The sequence below is a fragment of the Rhinolophus ferrumequinum genome, chromosome X, assembly GCF_004115265.2.
Source record: "Rhinolophus ferrumequinum isolate MPI-CBG mRhiFer1 chromosome X, mRhiFer1_v1.p, whole genome shotgun sequence".
Lineage (NCBI taxonomy): Eukaryota > Metazoa > Chordata > Mammalia > Chiroptera > Rhinolophidae > Rhinolophus > Rhinolophus ferrumequinum.
The window spans coordinates 89,482,823-89,499,988 of record NC_046284.1 but is presented as its reverse complement, the minus strand read 5'-3'; positions in this window follow the sequence as shown (position 1 = coordinate 89,499,988).

Below are 17,166 nucleotides of genomic sequence, written 5' to 3'. Positions count from 1 at the left end.
AGTATCCAGATTGATCATTCCACAGCTGGTTGTTATAACAACCAGAAACATTGCTGCAAAAGACAAGGACTCAGTGGAGAGAAATGGACACAACCAGAAGCGCTTCTGCTATGGGAGCTTAAAAGGGTCGAGTTGGCCCTATGGATTTGTTTTCTCCAGCCCTGGGCCGACACTGGTCCCATTAGTCTTTCTATCTGATATAAGGTTTTATGCTTACTCATTTTACAACAGCTTTGTATTTAATCTACAAAGCAACCCTGGTCGACTTGAAAAGTACTTTGCTGTAGCCTACCATAGCCGGCTCTTCAAGCTAATTATTTCTCTTTGTTTATAAAAATATCTGTGTGCCTAGTAAATTCTAGCCCATGTACATCTTTATTTTCATTACTTTTATGCAACATAGCTTAAGAAATAATTCAATCTGTCTGCTTAAAAGGGCATAGAATGCCCTTTTAAGGTTTGCAATCACAAAAGATTTCCCCTTTAGTTCCTTTATAAAAAGCATACTCTTTTCCAGATTGAAGAGAAACAACACAGCAATCATTCCAGCCAAGCTTTCCTTCAACAGGCCATACTCCACCAAGCAGGACACTGGCCTCATCACCACTTACAGTAAATCACTAGATGGTGGAACCATCTTTGCCAGTCAGAAACATTTCCTCATCACACTGATTCTGTTTGATTGGTCGTGGGTTCATACAGTTCCTGGCACAGGGAGGGTCTTTCCCTTCTCTGCCAGGTTTCTTTCAGACTTGTTACAGCCTAGTTTCAACTCTAGCTCAGAAGCCAACCCACAAAACTACCTTTCCAATTGCTCCTTTTGGCCCAGAGAATGTCATCCAGTTTCCAGTGAAGGCCTCAGTCAAAGGCCTTGTTGTTCTAGGAGCTGGTACCCCAGTGGGATGGGACATTGCCAGCCACATCGCCCTCACCCATCCCAGCCGTGCGTACTGTTGGGGAATGCTGAGTCCCACTGCCCCAGAAGCAGCCACTGAGGATGTGGGATGCCATTGGACAAGGTTTCAGGACATTATTATGGGGTTCTGAAACTCATGACTTATAAAGACCCTGGTAAAGCTGACTCTAAAAATAAAAAAAAAATAAAAGATTTTCAAACAACAGCAAATAATAATAATATGGCTTAGATCTCAAACTAATACAAACTAATTCGTGATTTTAGGCCACTTAGCAGCAAACCTCCTATCCATCTTCCCAGACTCTATCCCTCCCCCTTGTCCACACACAGTGTTCCCTTTCTCAGGAAGTAATTTCTGTTAAAAAGCTTTTATTGCCTGGTTTATGGGGATTTCATTCTCAGATTTACAATACTTCTCAGGCTCCATACACATAAGCCATGGGATCTTGATTTCTGAAAAGGGAGTAGCTGCTGATGTTTTCTGAAGACATCAGATTTGGCCAATGCCCCAATTTCTTTAGGAAAAGAAAGACTCTGTCCCTGGAACAAGAAAAAGATAATGCTCAAAATGCTATGTGGTTAGTGGTGGTTCAACCTCATATGAACTGAGTTACTTGATATAACATCCCTCCATCCCTGCCCTCTCATTACCACTCCCATTTGCTTGATAATGGGATGGGAGACATCAAGTCAAATATTTATTAAGGACACCCTACATGCAGAACATAGTCCGAGGCAAAAGAAGTAGGAGAAGGGAATCAAAACCGATAGCTCAGGCCTTTACAATCTCTCACCAGGGCTCTCGCTATAGCCTGATAACTGGACTCCATGCTGCCAACTTCTCCTCCAGTCTCTAACCCAGTGATTCTCAAACTTTAGTGGGTATCAGATTTATCTAGAGGGCTCATTAAAACACAGGTTTCTGGGCCACACCTCCAGACTGTCTGATGTAGTGGGTCTAGTGTGGAGGCAAGAATTTGCATTATTAAAAAATTTCTACACATAAGTCATGGGGATATAATATACAGCATGGGGAATATAGTCAATAATACTGTGATAGCATGGTACAATGTCACATGGTTGCTGGACTTATCATGGTGATCACTTCTTTAGGTTTATAAATGTTGAATAACTGGTGTATACCTAAAACTAATATAGTATTGTATGTTAGCCATATTTTAATAAAAACCTTAAAAATATATTTTTTACTTACAAAAAAATTTCTAGGTGATGTTCATGGTTTAGGGACCACATTTTGAAAACCACTCCTCTAATCCATTCTTCTCTCTGTTTCTGGAACGCTCCTCTAGCACAAGAGTCTGATCCAATATTCACCACCCATTCACCATCTAACACAGTTTCACCTCAACATGAAATTCGGGGTCTCCACAACATGTTCCTAGCTGGTGTGTGCAGCCACAACCTCACACATCCATGTTCTAACTCTCAGATGGGGTTCCTTGGAAGCAAACCCTTAGACAAGGATTTGAAGAGTAATGCCAGGAAGCAATAGTACAGGAGACAGTAAGTGAGACAGGGAAAGAAAGGAAACCAATACAGGCTGAGTTAATGAGATTACTACTCTGGGCAACTGGGGCTCAGTATTACTGGGGGCCTCTGGAGGACTGCAGAGAGCACACCTCAGAGTTATCCTGCCTAAGGGCTGAGAGACCTGGGGTATTATCACCAATTTCTGTTAGTCACTGTTGAGGGCTACTTCTAGACCTATTAAGTGCCCATCACTTCAGTGTGCTCCTGTATGAGTCTAGCTTACTCTGGAGGCCAGAGAAAGACCTCAGGTAGAGAGAGCCCTAGGTACTAGAATTAGAAAGCCATCAGGTCAGACTAGATGGGAATTATGAGTATTGAGGGTTCTTTGATGAGGCACCATCAGTTTCTGCTCCACAAGCCCACCCATCCTCTTAATGCCCAGCTCTTTCACGCATCTGCTAGTCTGCCTGGAAGGGCCCAAACCTGCCTTCTTCTGCTCTGGCTCTCTGGCAGTCAGAGCTTTGGACTGGGCTGAAGTGATTTCTCAAGGCTTGGGTGGGCAGCAGCCTGGGTGATCCTTGGCTCAACACACAGAAGTTTGTGTGACAAGATAAAGTTAAGGATCTTGGGGGCAGGTGATGAGTAGAAACAGCAGCACCAAGAGAACCATGAGAACTAAGGAAAGATGCTGCAGGGTGGGGTGGTGGCTTGGGGTACTGACAAAGTTGCTAAGGGGGTGTCTGCCAGCACAATCTTTTGAAGTCATCCTTCGGGAAAAATTTTGAGCCCATTTGCCTTCTTTAGGCCAATGATGATTATGAAATATAATAGAATGTAAGGGAAAACAGTGGATTAGATCATCCTATTGCCCAAATGGGAAGTCTTAAAGAGTGTAAGCTAGAAAAGAAGGGCCTGCACATCACTCGAGTGTGGTCACTGCAACTGTACCCTGGCACTCAGGTAAAGTGTTTCCCTCCCAAGTGTTGTTAGAAACCCCCTACTTCTCCATCAGTCTGTGCCTAAGGCATTGTGTCAGAAATTGTTAATTTCTTAAGAACCTAAAAAGTTGAGAGTATTTTCTCCCTTGATTTTCAGACAGACTTCTTGTTCTGCTGTTGGGGTTATGAGAGTGCAGATTTATGGATAGCTTAAAGTGGTTCAGAGCAACAAAAGTGTGTGACATTTGTGTGGGTGGGTGGGCAAGGAAGACAAGAATAATAAACAAAAATTCCCATTTAATGTTATACAGTAACTTAATATTCACTATGTAAAAAGTCTTCTCTAAAAAAAAAGACATTTTTTCTTAAGAAACTCATCTGACCAAAACACTGTTATGTTCATAAATGTTAGTGAGTAGCTGGTTCATAATTCTTTTTTATCCCCTTATCCTTTTTAATCACAGTTGAAGTGATATATGCATGAACTTTGCAAGGCATAAGAAAACATAATTTACTTGACATGATTTGGGGAGAGAAAAACTGAAATATATTAAACATCACTCAACCACATTATTTAGAAAGAAGAAAATCAGAGACACTAATTGCCCATGATGGCTATTTATATAATGCACCACTGGAGTGAAGGGATGCTGGCTGCTCTTGAAATAGGCAGTTTAAATTTGATCCAGAAAGCAACCAGTGGAGCCAGTAAAGACACATAATCTGGGAGGTGACATGTTTTCTCTGTTAAAATTCAGCTATTGAGAGGGTAAAGAAACAAGCACAGGCCCTACATCTAGTTTAGAAACCTCAAGTGAGACTGCAAAGTGGGAAAACTTTGTCCCCTTTCTTATCTCATTCTCCTGCTTGATGTCCTTCCCTCAGGTGTCCACTGTCCTGAGGCTCACCCCTGAATGTGCCAAACTCAATTGGGCAATGACTCCTGATCCAGAGCAATCCTCTCTTTACCCTAAATCAACCAAACATACCTGTGTTGTGCCTTAATTTTCAAAAGTTTGCTATGTGATTAATTGTCATCTGTAATCTAATAAACAAATTCCCATAGAGTCAAGAACTAATGGTGGTACAAGGAGAATCCATCAATTTCCCATTTCAATCTGGGCATCGCATAGCAAGGTCCTAATTTTATTAATGGATCCTGTTAATGTGAACACTACAATTGAAGTGAAGAAATACACCTGAACAAAACCATCTCTATGTTTTACGGATTCTAGAAGTCCCCAAAGAAGTTGCGATGGGGATGAATAGGCTCAGTTGAAAATCACTTTCTTCATGGTGTTGAAATTAAAGGATCCCTATTAGACAGAGAAAGAAGAAAGGTCTATATTCACATTCTCCCAAATGTATAGGCTTGTTTGAATTTCTCAAAAATAAAACCATCTAAGGTAGTTACCTTACAATTTTCAGTTCTAATAAATGAAAAATAGATTTTTATCTTTTCCTTGTAGAATGTGAGTCCTAGTTTCCATTTCTCAAATCATTCTTTTATGCAGTGTACCTGGAATGCCACTGGTCTCTTTAAGCTTTCAGGTATCTCTGTTTTGACTCACTGCTGGGAAATATGAATTCTCATCAGAGTAAAAGATGGCCAAAACAGCCACACAAAAGACACTAACCAGACGGTGCTGATTGTATGAGTTCACCCCAGGTTCTGCAAAAGGGGACTATACCCACTCCCAAGTGAACTTCACACCAAAACAAACATCAACAACAAATTATTCCTTCACTCCCCAAATATGTTGCAACTAACATTGTCAAGTAGGATTACTTTAGGGAAGGAATGGAAACTAAGTTAAACAAGGAGTACCTGAAATGTACCAGGCAGTATACTAAGATGTTTACTTGTTACAAACACTTGTAAGATGGGTATTGTAATTCTCCACTTCTCAAAGACAAACCTAAAAGAAATTATTTACCACCTAAATTAATAAGTGGTAGAACTAAGACTGGCTCCAAGACCCATGCTATGTCCTCTAAATTAGTTGTTCTCAAGGTGTGATTCTCCAACTCAGCAACATCAGCATCACCTAAGAACTTATTAGAAATGCACATTCTTGGGTCTTGCTCCAGATCTACAGGATGAGAAACACAATTACACTAGCTCAGAAATTTGTGTCTTAACAAGCCCTCCAGGTGACGCTGATGCTCCTTAAGGTTTCAGAACCCCTGTCCTGTACCACAAATCTACCATGATCATATCCAGGGATGAGCTGACCACAGCTTGACCCCTACCCGGGGCGTTTAATCATTACAAACCCAGATACAAGCTTACTCCTCTGTAACCACCTTGTTCCCAGACGATCTCTTCCTCTTAGCCTCAGTAGCCGCCATCATCTATATAATCTTTTTGCCAGTTTATCACTTATGTCTTATGACAACTCTTCCACTGGGGCCTAAAAGCCTTAGACCTTTGCAGTGATTTTGTTTTTCACATTTGTTTTGCACTTAACAGTGCCTGACAACAGTGGCTTGCATAAAGCAGTAAGCTCCATAAGTATTCATTTCCGTGATGAATGGATATATCAGAAGCACTAACAACTGTTTTGTATACCACAAGAATATTAGAATATTCTTTGGTCTGGAGAGCATCTGTTAAATGAAATGCTGACAAGTGAGAGAATGTGTCATCCACAAGGCCAGTGCTTCTTAAACTCTAATGTGCACACAAACCACCTAAGGATTTTGTTAAAATGTAGATTTCATTCAAGATTCTAAATTCCTGTAAACTCCCAGATGATGTCCATGCTGCTGGTCCACAGACCAGTTTGAGTAGTGTGGTTATGGTGCCCATGATCTCGAAGAGTCTGACAACTACGACACAGGAAGCATAGTTGAGGTGGGGACCTATGTGGCTGGCTTTGGATATTTGGAGGTACGAAGTAGTACATCACCCTTAGCTGGCCCAAGAGCAGTGAGGGGAAGCTATATTACATTAAGACAATTCCAATTTCAGCTCAATAAGGAAGAACTTCCAAACACTCAGAATCATCTATATAAGTAAATGGATTGCCTCAAACTATCTATGCACCTCCCTTCCTCCAGCCCTGGAAATGTTGCTGCAGATGAGGGACCACTGGGCAGAAGTATCACAGGAGGGAATCCTAAATGGGACAAGTTGGATGAGATGGTCTCAGGGCCGATCTAGCAATATTTAAGTGCAGGTCCTTACTTCCCCAACTGAGCAGAGACCACATCTCATTCTTATTAATAATGCTGTCAATGTTCTGAATATAGGTAAGATATATATTCTGAAGAAAATGTGAATTTATAAAAGACATGATTCTGAAGAAAATGTGAATTTATAAAAGCACAAAGGAAAAGTGAAAATCAGTTAGCTAATTCTATTACCCAGAGATAACTACTGTGAACATTTCACATTATTTCTTTCAAGCCCTTTTCTAAGCATGTATTATCAAATAGTTGAAATTTTCTTGATATTGCATTTTGAGCTCTGATTTTCTCCCTTAGTATTTATATCTTAATTCTTCATGCTATTAAAAATGCTTCAAAATGCTTCTTAATAGCTGCATCATATTGTTTCCTTGTATGTACAGAAATGGATTTAACCAATCCCTAATTGTGGGCTATTTCTACTATTTCCATAACTTCACTATTTTTCATAATGTTACAAAGATTATCTTAGTGCATAAATCTTGGTCTGCATCTCTGATTATTTCCATAGGATGCCTTACTAGAGTATAGATATTTCAAGACTTTAAATAAATGTCCCCCAATTGCTTTTCAGAAAGGTTGTACCAATTTACATTCCCACCAGAAATGAAAATACAGATTCCCCATTTTTCTCACCAATAGGGAAATTACCACTTTTTAAAATTTATGACATCGATTTCATGGAAATAGAACTTTATTACAGTATTTCACTTGCAGTGCCTTGATTACATTCCAAGTTAAATACAATTTTAGGTTTGTCAACCATTTTTATTTCTCTGTTTTGTGACTACGTTTTTACTTATTTTCCACTAGTCCTAGAATATTCCTTATCAAATGTGTATGACATATTTTTTACATACTGAAGCTAAATCTGGTACGCCATCATTTATTGTATCTGTTTAAAATATTTACTGTCTAATTTAATGTTTTTGATGTTCCAAAGTTAATTTCATTATCAAACCTATTAATCTTTTATTGCTGCCTTTAATTTCTTTTGTACTTGGAAAGTTCTTCTCCATTCAGAGTACACTTAGTCAGTAAATGTTCAGTTTTTATGATTTGAATTTTGACAGTGAGCATTAATCCACTTAAAATTACTGTTCAGGTGAGCTATGCAGGTTTCTTATCTGAAGAGCTGTGTTTTTAATCCAATGAATGTATTGAATAGTGCATATCTTCTCCCGCTGAAATTTTTTACACTTAAAACTTGTTTATTAAAGGTACAAAAACACTGCTCTCTAAAAGTTTATCAATATTTCTAGTGACAGCATATGACTGCATGTGCATCATTTTTTTTAAAATCTTGATTTAAAACTTGCAACATATTATCTTGAAGTCTTAAATCAAGTTTTTTTTTCTCAACTTTTCATTTGGAAAAATTTAAAAATTACAGAAAAATTTTTAAAAATATTACAATAAATACCCATTTACCCTTCACCTATATTCACCAATTGTTAATATTTTGGCATACTTTCTATAATGCTTTATCTACTCTCCTGCTTCCTCCCCTTGGCCCTCTTGTTTCCAGTTTGTGGCTGTTACAAATAAAACTGCTATGACATTTATGTACAGGCTCTTGTATAGATATGTGCTTTCATTTCTCTTGGATGAACACCTAGGAGTAGAATGACTATAAGAAGGTATATTTAACTTTAAAAGAAAAAACTACCAAACTATTTTCCACAGTGGTTGTATCAGTTTACATTTCTACTAGCAGTATTCTAGTTGCTCTACATCCTCACCAACACCTGGTATGATGCAATTTTATTTTTTTACTGATACATTTATATATTGTAATACGATTGCCAATGTATGCTCACATTACAAAATTATAGTACAATATTGTCTATATGCATTATACTATACATTAGATCTCTAATGACGCATTTACTACTCGTAACAAGTTTGTACCCTTAAACACCATCACTCTTATTCCCTCCCCTCCATTCCCTAGTAACCACTATTTTACTGTTTTCTATGTCTAACATCTTTAGATTCCACATATAACTAATATCATACAATATTTGTCTGTCTTTCCCTGTCTGACTTATCTCACTTAGCATAATATGCTTAATATCCATCCATGTTGTCACAAATGGAAGGATATCCTTCTTTCTCATGACTGAATATTTCATTTTATATATGTACCACATCATTTTTTTTTATTTCGGTAACATTGGTAATAACATTATATAGGTTGCAGGTTTACAATATCATCGTTTGACATCTGTATACACTATAGCATGCTCACCACCAAAAGTCTGGTTTCCATCCATCACCATACATTTGACCCCCTTAATCCATTTCACCCTTTCCCCATCCCCTTCCCCTCTGGTAACCACCAATCTGTTGTCTGTGTCTATGAGTTTGTTTTTGTTTTGTTTGTTCGTTTTTTTGTTTTATATTCCATGTATGAGTAAAGTCATGTGGTTTTTGTCCTTTTGCATCTGACTTCATTTAGCATAATACCCTTAAGATCCATCCATGTTGTTGCAAATGGCAATATTTCATTCTTTTTTATGGATGAATAATATTCCATTGTACATATACCACATCTTTTTTATCCATTCATCCGTTGATGGTCACTTGGGTTGTTTCCATATCTTGACTATTGTGAATAATGCTGCTATAGACATGGGATGTATATATCATGTTGAAATCCTGTTTTCATTTCCTTTAGATATATATCCAGAAGTGGAATCTCTCAATCATATGGTAGCTCTATTTTTCATTTTTTGAGGAAGGCTCCATATTGTTTTCCATAATGGTTGGATCAATTTACATTCCCACCAACAATGTATAAAGGTTCCCTTTTCACCACATCCTTGCCAGCATCTGTTAGTCTCTTATCTTATTTTTTTTGTTGTTTTCTTTTTTTATTAAAATTTATCGGGGTGACAATGGTCAACAAAACTACATAGGTTTCAAGTATTCTATAATACATCATCTATATATCACATTATATGTTCACCACCCAGAGTCAGTTCTCCTTCCATCACATTTGATCCCCTTTACCCTCTTCTACCATCCCCCTTACCCTGTCTCTTGTCTTCTTGATGATAGGCATTCTAACAGGTGTGAGGCAATAACTAAGATGTAATTTTAAATGTTCTATTGGGTATGTATAGATATCTTGTTATGGTTTTAATTTTCATTACCTAAACTATTCATGTTAAGCATCCATTCATGTGCTTATCTGTATATCCTGTAGTATAATGTTGAACAAAAGTAGTGAGAGTGTACATTCTAGTCTTTTCCTGATCTTAGAAGGAAACTATTCAGTCTTTCACCTTTAAGTATGATGTTAGCTGTAGGTTTTTTTGTAGGTGTTGAAAAGTCCCCTTCTACTACTTTTCTTGGAGTTTTAAATCAGGGATAGATCTTGGATTTTTTGAAATTCTTTTTGAAACCTAATGAAATGATCATCTGATTTTTCTTTTTTAATCTGTTACATTAATGGCATTGATGATTTTTGAATGTTAAACCAACTTTACACTCCTGAGCTCAACTCTACTTGGTCATGATATATTATTTCTATAGATTATTGGATTTATTTTTCTAAAATTTTGTTAAGAATTTTTGCATCTATGTTCATGAAGGATATTAATTTGTAGTTTCTTTTCCTTTAAATATTTTGTTTCTAGTTTTTGTATCAGAGTAATGCCCAACACTTAGAATAAGTTGGGAAGTATTTCTCTCTCTTCAATTTTGTGGAAGAGTTTATGTATAACCAGTATTATTTCTTTATTAAATATTTAGTACAATTCCCCAGTGAAGCCATTTTCCATTTGCCAGAAAGACCTTTGCATTTCATATGAAATTTAGAATCAGTTTGTCAATTTCTACAAAAATGCCTCCTGACATTGTGATTAGGATCATTTTGAATCTGTAGACCAATTTGGAGAGAGTTGCTCAGATAAAGCTTCATCTTTATTGTTTCTGAAAGTCTTTATTTTGCTTTCCTTTTAAAACATTTTCAAATTAAACTTTCTATTTTTCTATAACAGTAGATTCAAATGCAGTTAAAAAAGAAAAACAACAAGAAATCCCATGTCTCCTTTACCCAGTTCCACCAATAACATCTTGAAAAATTATAATAGTGTATCACAACCAGGATATTGACATTGATAACAATCAAGATACAGATACATAAAGAGGATTCCTCATATTGCCATTTTGTAGCCACATCCATTTCCCCTTCTCCCACCATCCACACTACCCCGTTAACCCTTGGCAACCACTGACCTGTTTTTCATTTCTATTTTTTTTTTATTTCGAGAAAGTTTACATAAATGGAATAATGTGCAATTTTTTGTGGATTTGCTTTTTTTCACAGCATCATTCTCTGTAGACTTATCCAAGTTGTTGCATTGTATCGATAGTTCATTTTTTATTGTTGAATAGCATTTTACAGTACTGAAGTACTGCAGTTAACCATTAACCCACTGAAGGATAGCTGGGTTGTTTCCAGTTTGGGACTATTATGAATAAAGCTCCTATAAATATTTATATATATGTTTTTGTATGAACATATGTTTTCATTTTTTCTGGAATAAATGCTCAGGACTGAGATTGCGGGGTCGTATGGTAGTTACATTTTAGTTTTTAGAAACTGCCAAGCTGTTTTATAGAGTGGCTGTACCACTTTATATTCCCACCAGCAGTGTATGAGTGATCCAGCTTCCCCACATCCAGCCAGTTTTTGTTGTAGTCACTACTTTTTTTAGACACTCTGATAGATATGTAGTGATATTGCATTGTAACTTTGTTTGCATTTCCCCAATGGCCAAATAATGTTGAATGTCTTTTCAGGTACTTATTTTTCATCTGTATATTCTCTTTGGTGAAATCTCTGTTCCTGTCTTTTGTCTATTTTAATGGATTGTTTGTTTGTTTACTGTTGAGTTTTGAGATTTTTTTGTATATTCTAGATCCTACTCCTTTGTTGGATATATGGCTTGCAAAGATTTTTCTCTTGGTCTGTTGCTTGTCTTTTCATCCTCTTAACAGGTTCTTTTGCAGAGTAAATGTTTAAATTTGATTAAATCCAATTTATCTTTTTTTTTTCTTTTATGGATCATGCTTTCAATGTCAAATCTAAGAATTCTTCACTTACCCCTTATCCTGTATATTTTCTTCTAGATGTTTCATGGCTTTACATTTTACATTTAAGTCCATTACCCATTTTGAAGGAATGTTTGTATAAAGTGTAAGGTTTAAGTCAAAGGTTTTCTTTTCTCTGTTTGTTTTTTGCCTTTGGATGTTCATTTACTTCAGCATCATCTGTTCAAACACTGTTCTTCCTCTATGGAATTGCTTTAGCACCTTTGTCAAAGGTCAGTTGGTCACATTTGTGTGGGCCTATTTCTGAGTTCTATACTCTCTTCCATCGATCTATATATCTATCCTTTCACCAATGACAAAAAGTCTTGATAATTGTAGCTCTATAATAAATTTGTAAATCAGACACACTCTTTCCACTTTATTCTTCTTTTTCAAAATTGCTATAGCTATTCTAGTTCCTTTCCTTGTCCATACAAATTTTAGAATAGCTTGTCTATATACCCAAAAATTCTTGCTGAAATTTTGAAAGAAATTGCATTAAATCTGTACATCAGTTTGGGAGAATGCACACCTTTAGTATATTCAGTTTTCAAACCAAGGTCAACTGATATATTTTTACTCAGGTGAAGTTCACATAACATAAAATTAACCATTTTAAAATATAAATTTCAGCCGTATTTGGTACATTCACAATGTTGTACAACCATTACCTCTACCTAGTTACAAAATATTTAAATCACTGCAAAACAACACAAAAAAAACCCCGTATCCATTGAGCAGTCACTCCCCATTCCTTCCTCCCTCCCTCAAGTCCACTCTGTTTTCTGTCTCCATAGATTCACCTGTTCTGGATATTTCATATAAATGAAATCATACAATATTTGACCTTTTGTATCTGCCTTCTTTCACTTAGCGTAAGTTTTTGAGGTTCATCCATGTTTTAGCATGCATCAGTTACTTTTTTTTTTGCCTTCCACACTTGATAATTCTTTTTTTTTTTTAAATTAAAGTTTATTGGGTGACAATGTTAGTAAAGTTACATAAGTTTCAAGTGTACAATTCTGTAATACATCATCTCTGTATGTCACATTGTGTGTTCACCACCCAGAATCAGTTCTCCAAAAAGATGAAATAGTACCATTTGTGACAACATGCATAGAACTTCATTCATTTTTAAGGGTGAATAATATTGCACTGTATGTTTATACCACAATTTGTTTATCCATTTATCTGTTGACAAGCATTTAGGCTGTTTCTATTTTTTGGCTATTGTGAATAATGTTGCTATGAACATTTGTATATAGGTATTTGAGTACCTGTTTTGCCTTCATTTTTGAAAGATATTTTCACTGGATATAGAATTCTACATTGTGTTTTACTATTTCAGGATTTTAAAGATGTTGGTCCACTACCTTCTTGCTTGAATTTTGCTGATAAAAAAATCTGCTGAAATCCTTATTTTTGTTTCTCTGTGCATAATATGCCACTTTTCTGTGGCTGCTTTAAAGATTTTCACTCTTTATCTAGTTTCAAGCTATTTATGATGTTCCTTCGTGTAGTTTTCTTTGTATTTCTTGTGTTTGGGTTTTTTTGAGATTCTTACATCTATATGTTACTAGTTTTCATAAAATTTGGGAATTTTCAGGCCACTATTTCCATCTTTCTTTTCACTCTGCTACTGTAATTACATATTGGAGTGCTTTAAGTTGTTCCACAGCTCATGGATGTCCCATTCATTTCTTTCATCAATATTTTTACTCTCTGTGTTTCATTTTGCATAATTTCTATTGCTGTCTTCAAATGCACTAATCTTTTCTTCTGCAAGGTCTAATCCGCCACTAATCTCATTCATTATATTTTTCATCTCATCTCACACATTGTAGTTTTTATCAATAGTAGTTTGAGTCTTTCTTTGAAATCTTCCAAGTCTCTCCTTAACTTTTTGAACGTATTAAAAAGTTATAATTGCTATTTCACTGTAATTAAATGTTAATTATAACATTTGTGTCAGTCTGGATCAGTTTCTATTGATTTCCTCATTGTGAATTGAAGTCTCCTTATTTCTTGCATTCTTGGTTACATTTTATTGGATGCAAGACCTTATGAATTTTACCTTTTTGGGTGCTGGGTATGTATGTATTTTTATAAACATTCTTAAGCTTTTTTCCCTGGGACATAGCAAAATTACTTGTAAACAGTTTGATCCTTTTAGGTCTTGCTTTGAAAATTTGTTAGGTAAGATAAGTTAATTATTCCTCATTACTAAAGCAAAAACCTTCTGAGTACAATACTCCATCAGTTATGAGACTTTGCAGTCAGGTTCTTGAGAATAAGCACTATTACCAGTTTTGTATGAACACGAGGTACTGGTTCCTCTAATCCTTTCAAGTGATTATTTCCCCAATCTTGGATAGTTTCCTCAAACACATGCATTGCTCAGTACTCACCTAAATACTCAAGGGACTATCTGAAGATTTTTGAAGTTTTATCTCTGTACAGTTCTCTCAAGTAATCTTTCTTGTGAACTCGAGATCCCTCGGTGGTCCTGGACTCTAAGCCCCATCTCTTCTAGTCAGGGAGCCCACCATATTCCACTTGGTTTCACTCTTCCTGTGCCACAGGCCAGAAACTCTCTCAAGGTAGTAATCTGGGGCAATATTTAATTTCACCACATTTGTTTCCTGTCTCTCATGGATCACTGTCCATCATTGCCTGAAATACAGTGTCTTGAAAAAGCATCGTTTCATATATTTTGCCTGGTTTTCAGTTGTTTCAGGCAGCAAAGCAAACCTGGACCCTGTTACTACATCTTGTCAAGAAGCCAAACTTCTAACAGTAATAATTTTTTAAATTATTACTCCAAAATGAAAGCAGGATCTCAAAGAGATATGTGCACTCCCATGGTCATTGCAGCACTATTCGTAATAGCCAAGATATGGAAACAACCTAAGTGCCCATCAATGGATGAATGGATAAAGATATATACAATGGAATATTATTCAGCCATGAGAAAGAAGGAAATCCTGCTGTTTATGACAATATGGATGAAACTGAGGGCATTATGCTAAGTGAAATAAGTCAGAGAGAGACAGACAGATACTGTATGGTATCACTCATATGTGGAATTTTAAAAAACCAAATTCATAGAAACCGAGAGTAGAGTAGTGGTTATCAGGGACTGGAGGGTGATGTAAATGGAAGATGGTGGTCAAAGGGTACAAACTTCCAGTTATATGATGAATTTAAATTCTGGGGATCTAATGTACAGTATAGTGAGTATAGTTAACAATATCATATTATATAGTTGAAAGTTGCTAAGAGAGTAGATCTTAAATGCTCTCACCACAAAAAAGAAATGGTAATTATGTGATGTGATGGGGGAATTAGCTAATGCTACAATGGTAATCATTTTGCAATATATAAATGTATCAAATTAACATATTGTATACTTTAAACAGTTATACGAAGTTTGACAATTAAGTTCGCAAACTCATCCTAGAAAAAGTGCTACATGCCTCATTGCTGAATATCACTATGGTCACCTTTGAAGTGCTCCCGTCGGGAAGCTATGCACCGACACCAGTGCCTAGTCCACACTTCAAAGCAATTTTGGAACTCTTTTTCTGGAATGGCCATCAGAGCTGTTGCGTTACCCTTGATGTCTTGCATATCATCAAAATGTCTTCCATTCAATATTTCCTTTATCTTCGGGTAAACAAAATAGTCACTGGGGGCCAGATCAGGTGAGTATGGAGGGTGTTACAAATACAGTAAAAAAATCCAGTTATTTGTTTACTGGCTAAAAACTCCTTCACAAGGGTGGACGGGTGGCTCAGTTGGTCAGAGCACGAGCACTGGGCAATGGGGCTGCCGGTTTGATTCCCACTTGGGCCAGCAAGCTGTGCCCTCCGCAACTAGAATGAAGTCAATGAGCTGCCACTCAGTTCCCGGGTGGCCAAACGGCTCAGAAGGTTGGAGCGCGGGCTCTCAACCACAAGGTTGCCAGTTTGACTCCTCGACTCCCACAAGGGATGGTGGGCTGCGCCCCCTGCAACTAACAATGGCAACTGGACCTGGAACTGAGTTGTGCCCTCCACAACTAAGATTGAAAGGACAACAACTTGACGTGGAAAAAGTCCTGCAAGTACATACTGTTTCCCAATAAAGTCCTGTTCCCCTTCCCCAATAAAAACAAGAAAATCTAAAAACTCCCTCACAGACAGTGCCTTGTAAGTTGGTGCATTGTCACGATGCAAGAGCCATGAATTGTTGGTGAATAGTTCCTGTCATCTAACTTTTTCACGCAGCCTTTTCAGCACTTCCAAATAGTAAACTTGGTTAATTGTCCAGTTGGTACAAATTCATAATGAATAATCCCTCTGATGTCAAAAAAGGTTAGAAATAGCGTTGCAACAAGTTCGCAAACTTAATTGTCAGACCTCGCATGTGAATTACATCTCAATAAAGCTGGAAAAAATTATTATGTCAAGAATACTACTGCTGATTTGGGTGTCTTCATTTCTTGTGGCTCCTTCTCATGACTTTCTGGTAGTTTCTAGTGTTCTGCAGCTTGAGGCTACTGAAAATTGCATGGGTATCAATTTAAAAGACTGTTAAAAACTAGTAACAGATTACATTGCTAAATAACACACATAATTTTATGTGTATTGGACAAGCCCTCCATACCATTCCAAAATCCTCTTAGCCTCTCCTCTGATTCCAGCCACTGCTAGTTGGATTCAGACTTTGGCTTTGAACAGGTGTAATGGGTCAGTGTCTTTCCTTGGCTGGTGACACACATATTTCACTTTTTTCTCTGAGGCTTCTCTGACTCTATCAGTAGGAAACTCCTCTACATTCACACATGGATAACCAGAAAGTGTGAGGGAGTTTAATACACATGGGGCTAATTCTTGACCAGTAGGGGACAGGAGACAATAGAGAAATGATTTCCCCTAACTAAATAAATGAGACTCATTTCTTACCTCTTTACAGAAGATCCCAGTTGGACTGAGCATCAGTCTTCTACAGTGGTGGCCAACCCCTGTGCTTGGATTGCCTCTTTTCCTCCTTCTCTGCTCCACTTCCTTTTTGTGAACATCTGTTTTCTGGAATCACATTTCTAAATAAACTATCTGTCCACAGCCTTAAGCTTAGGATCTGCTCTTAGGGAAAGCCAGGCTAAGACAGTAGAGAATATGTTTGCATTTATGTATGTATATAATACACATTATAATAACCAGTTTTGGTGTAGTTATGCAATGATACTAGTGAAAAATAATGTGAAATCAGGTGATATTATCCACAGTATTTTTGAATGGTTGCTACAAATAAATCGTGAATTTTAAAAACTCAAGTCAAGCATTTATTGAATGCTTACTAAATGTAAGGCATTGTGCTAAACACTGGAAAATAGCAATACGTATGATGCACATGGTACCAAAGAGAAAAATGTTTTGCAGGATGCTTATTTTTTAAATACAAAATTAGAACACTACCAATTAACACTACAAAAAAAGCTACATCTTCTACTTTTGTCTTGAAACAACAAAATAAAATAGACAA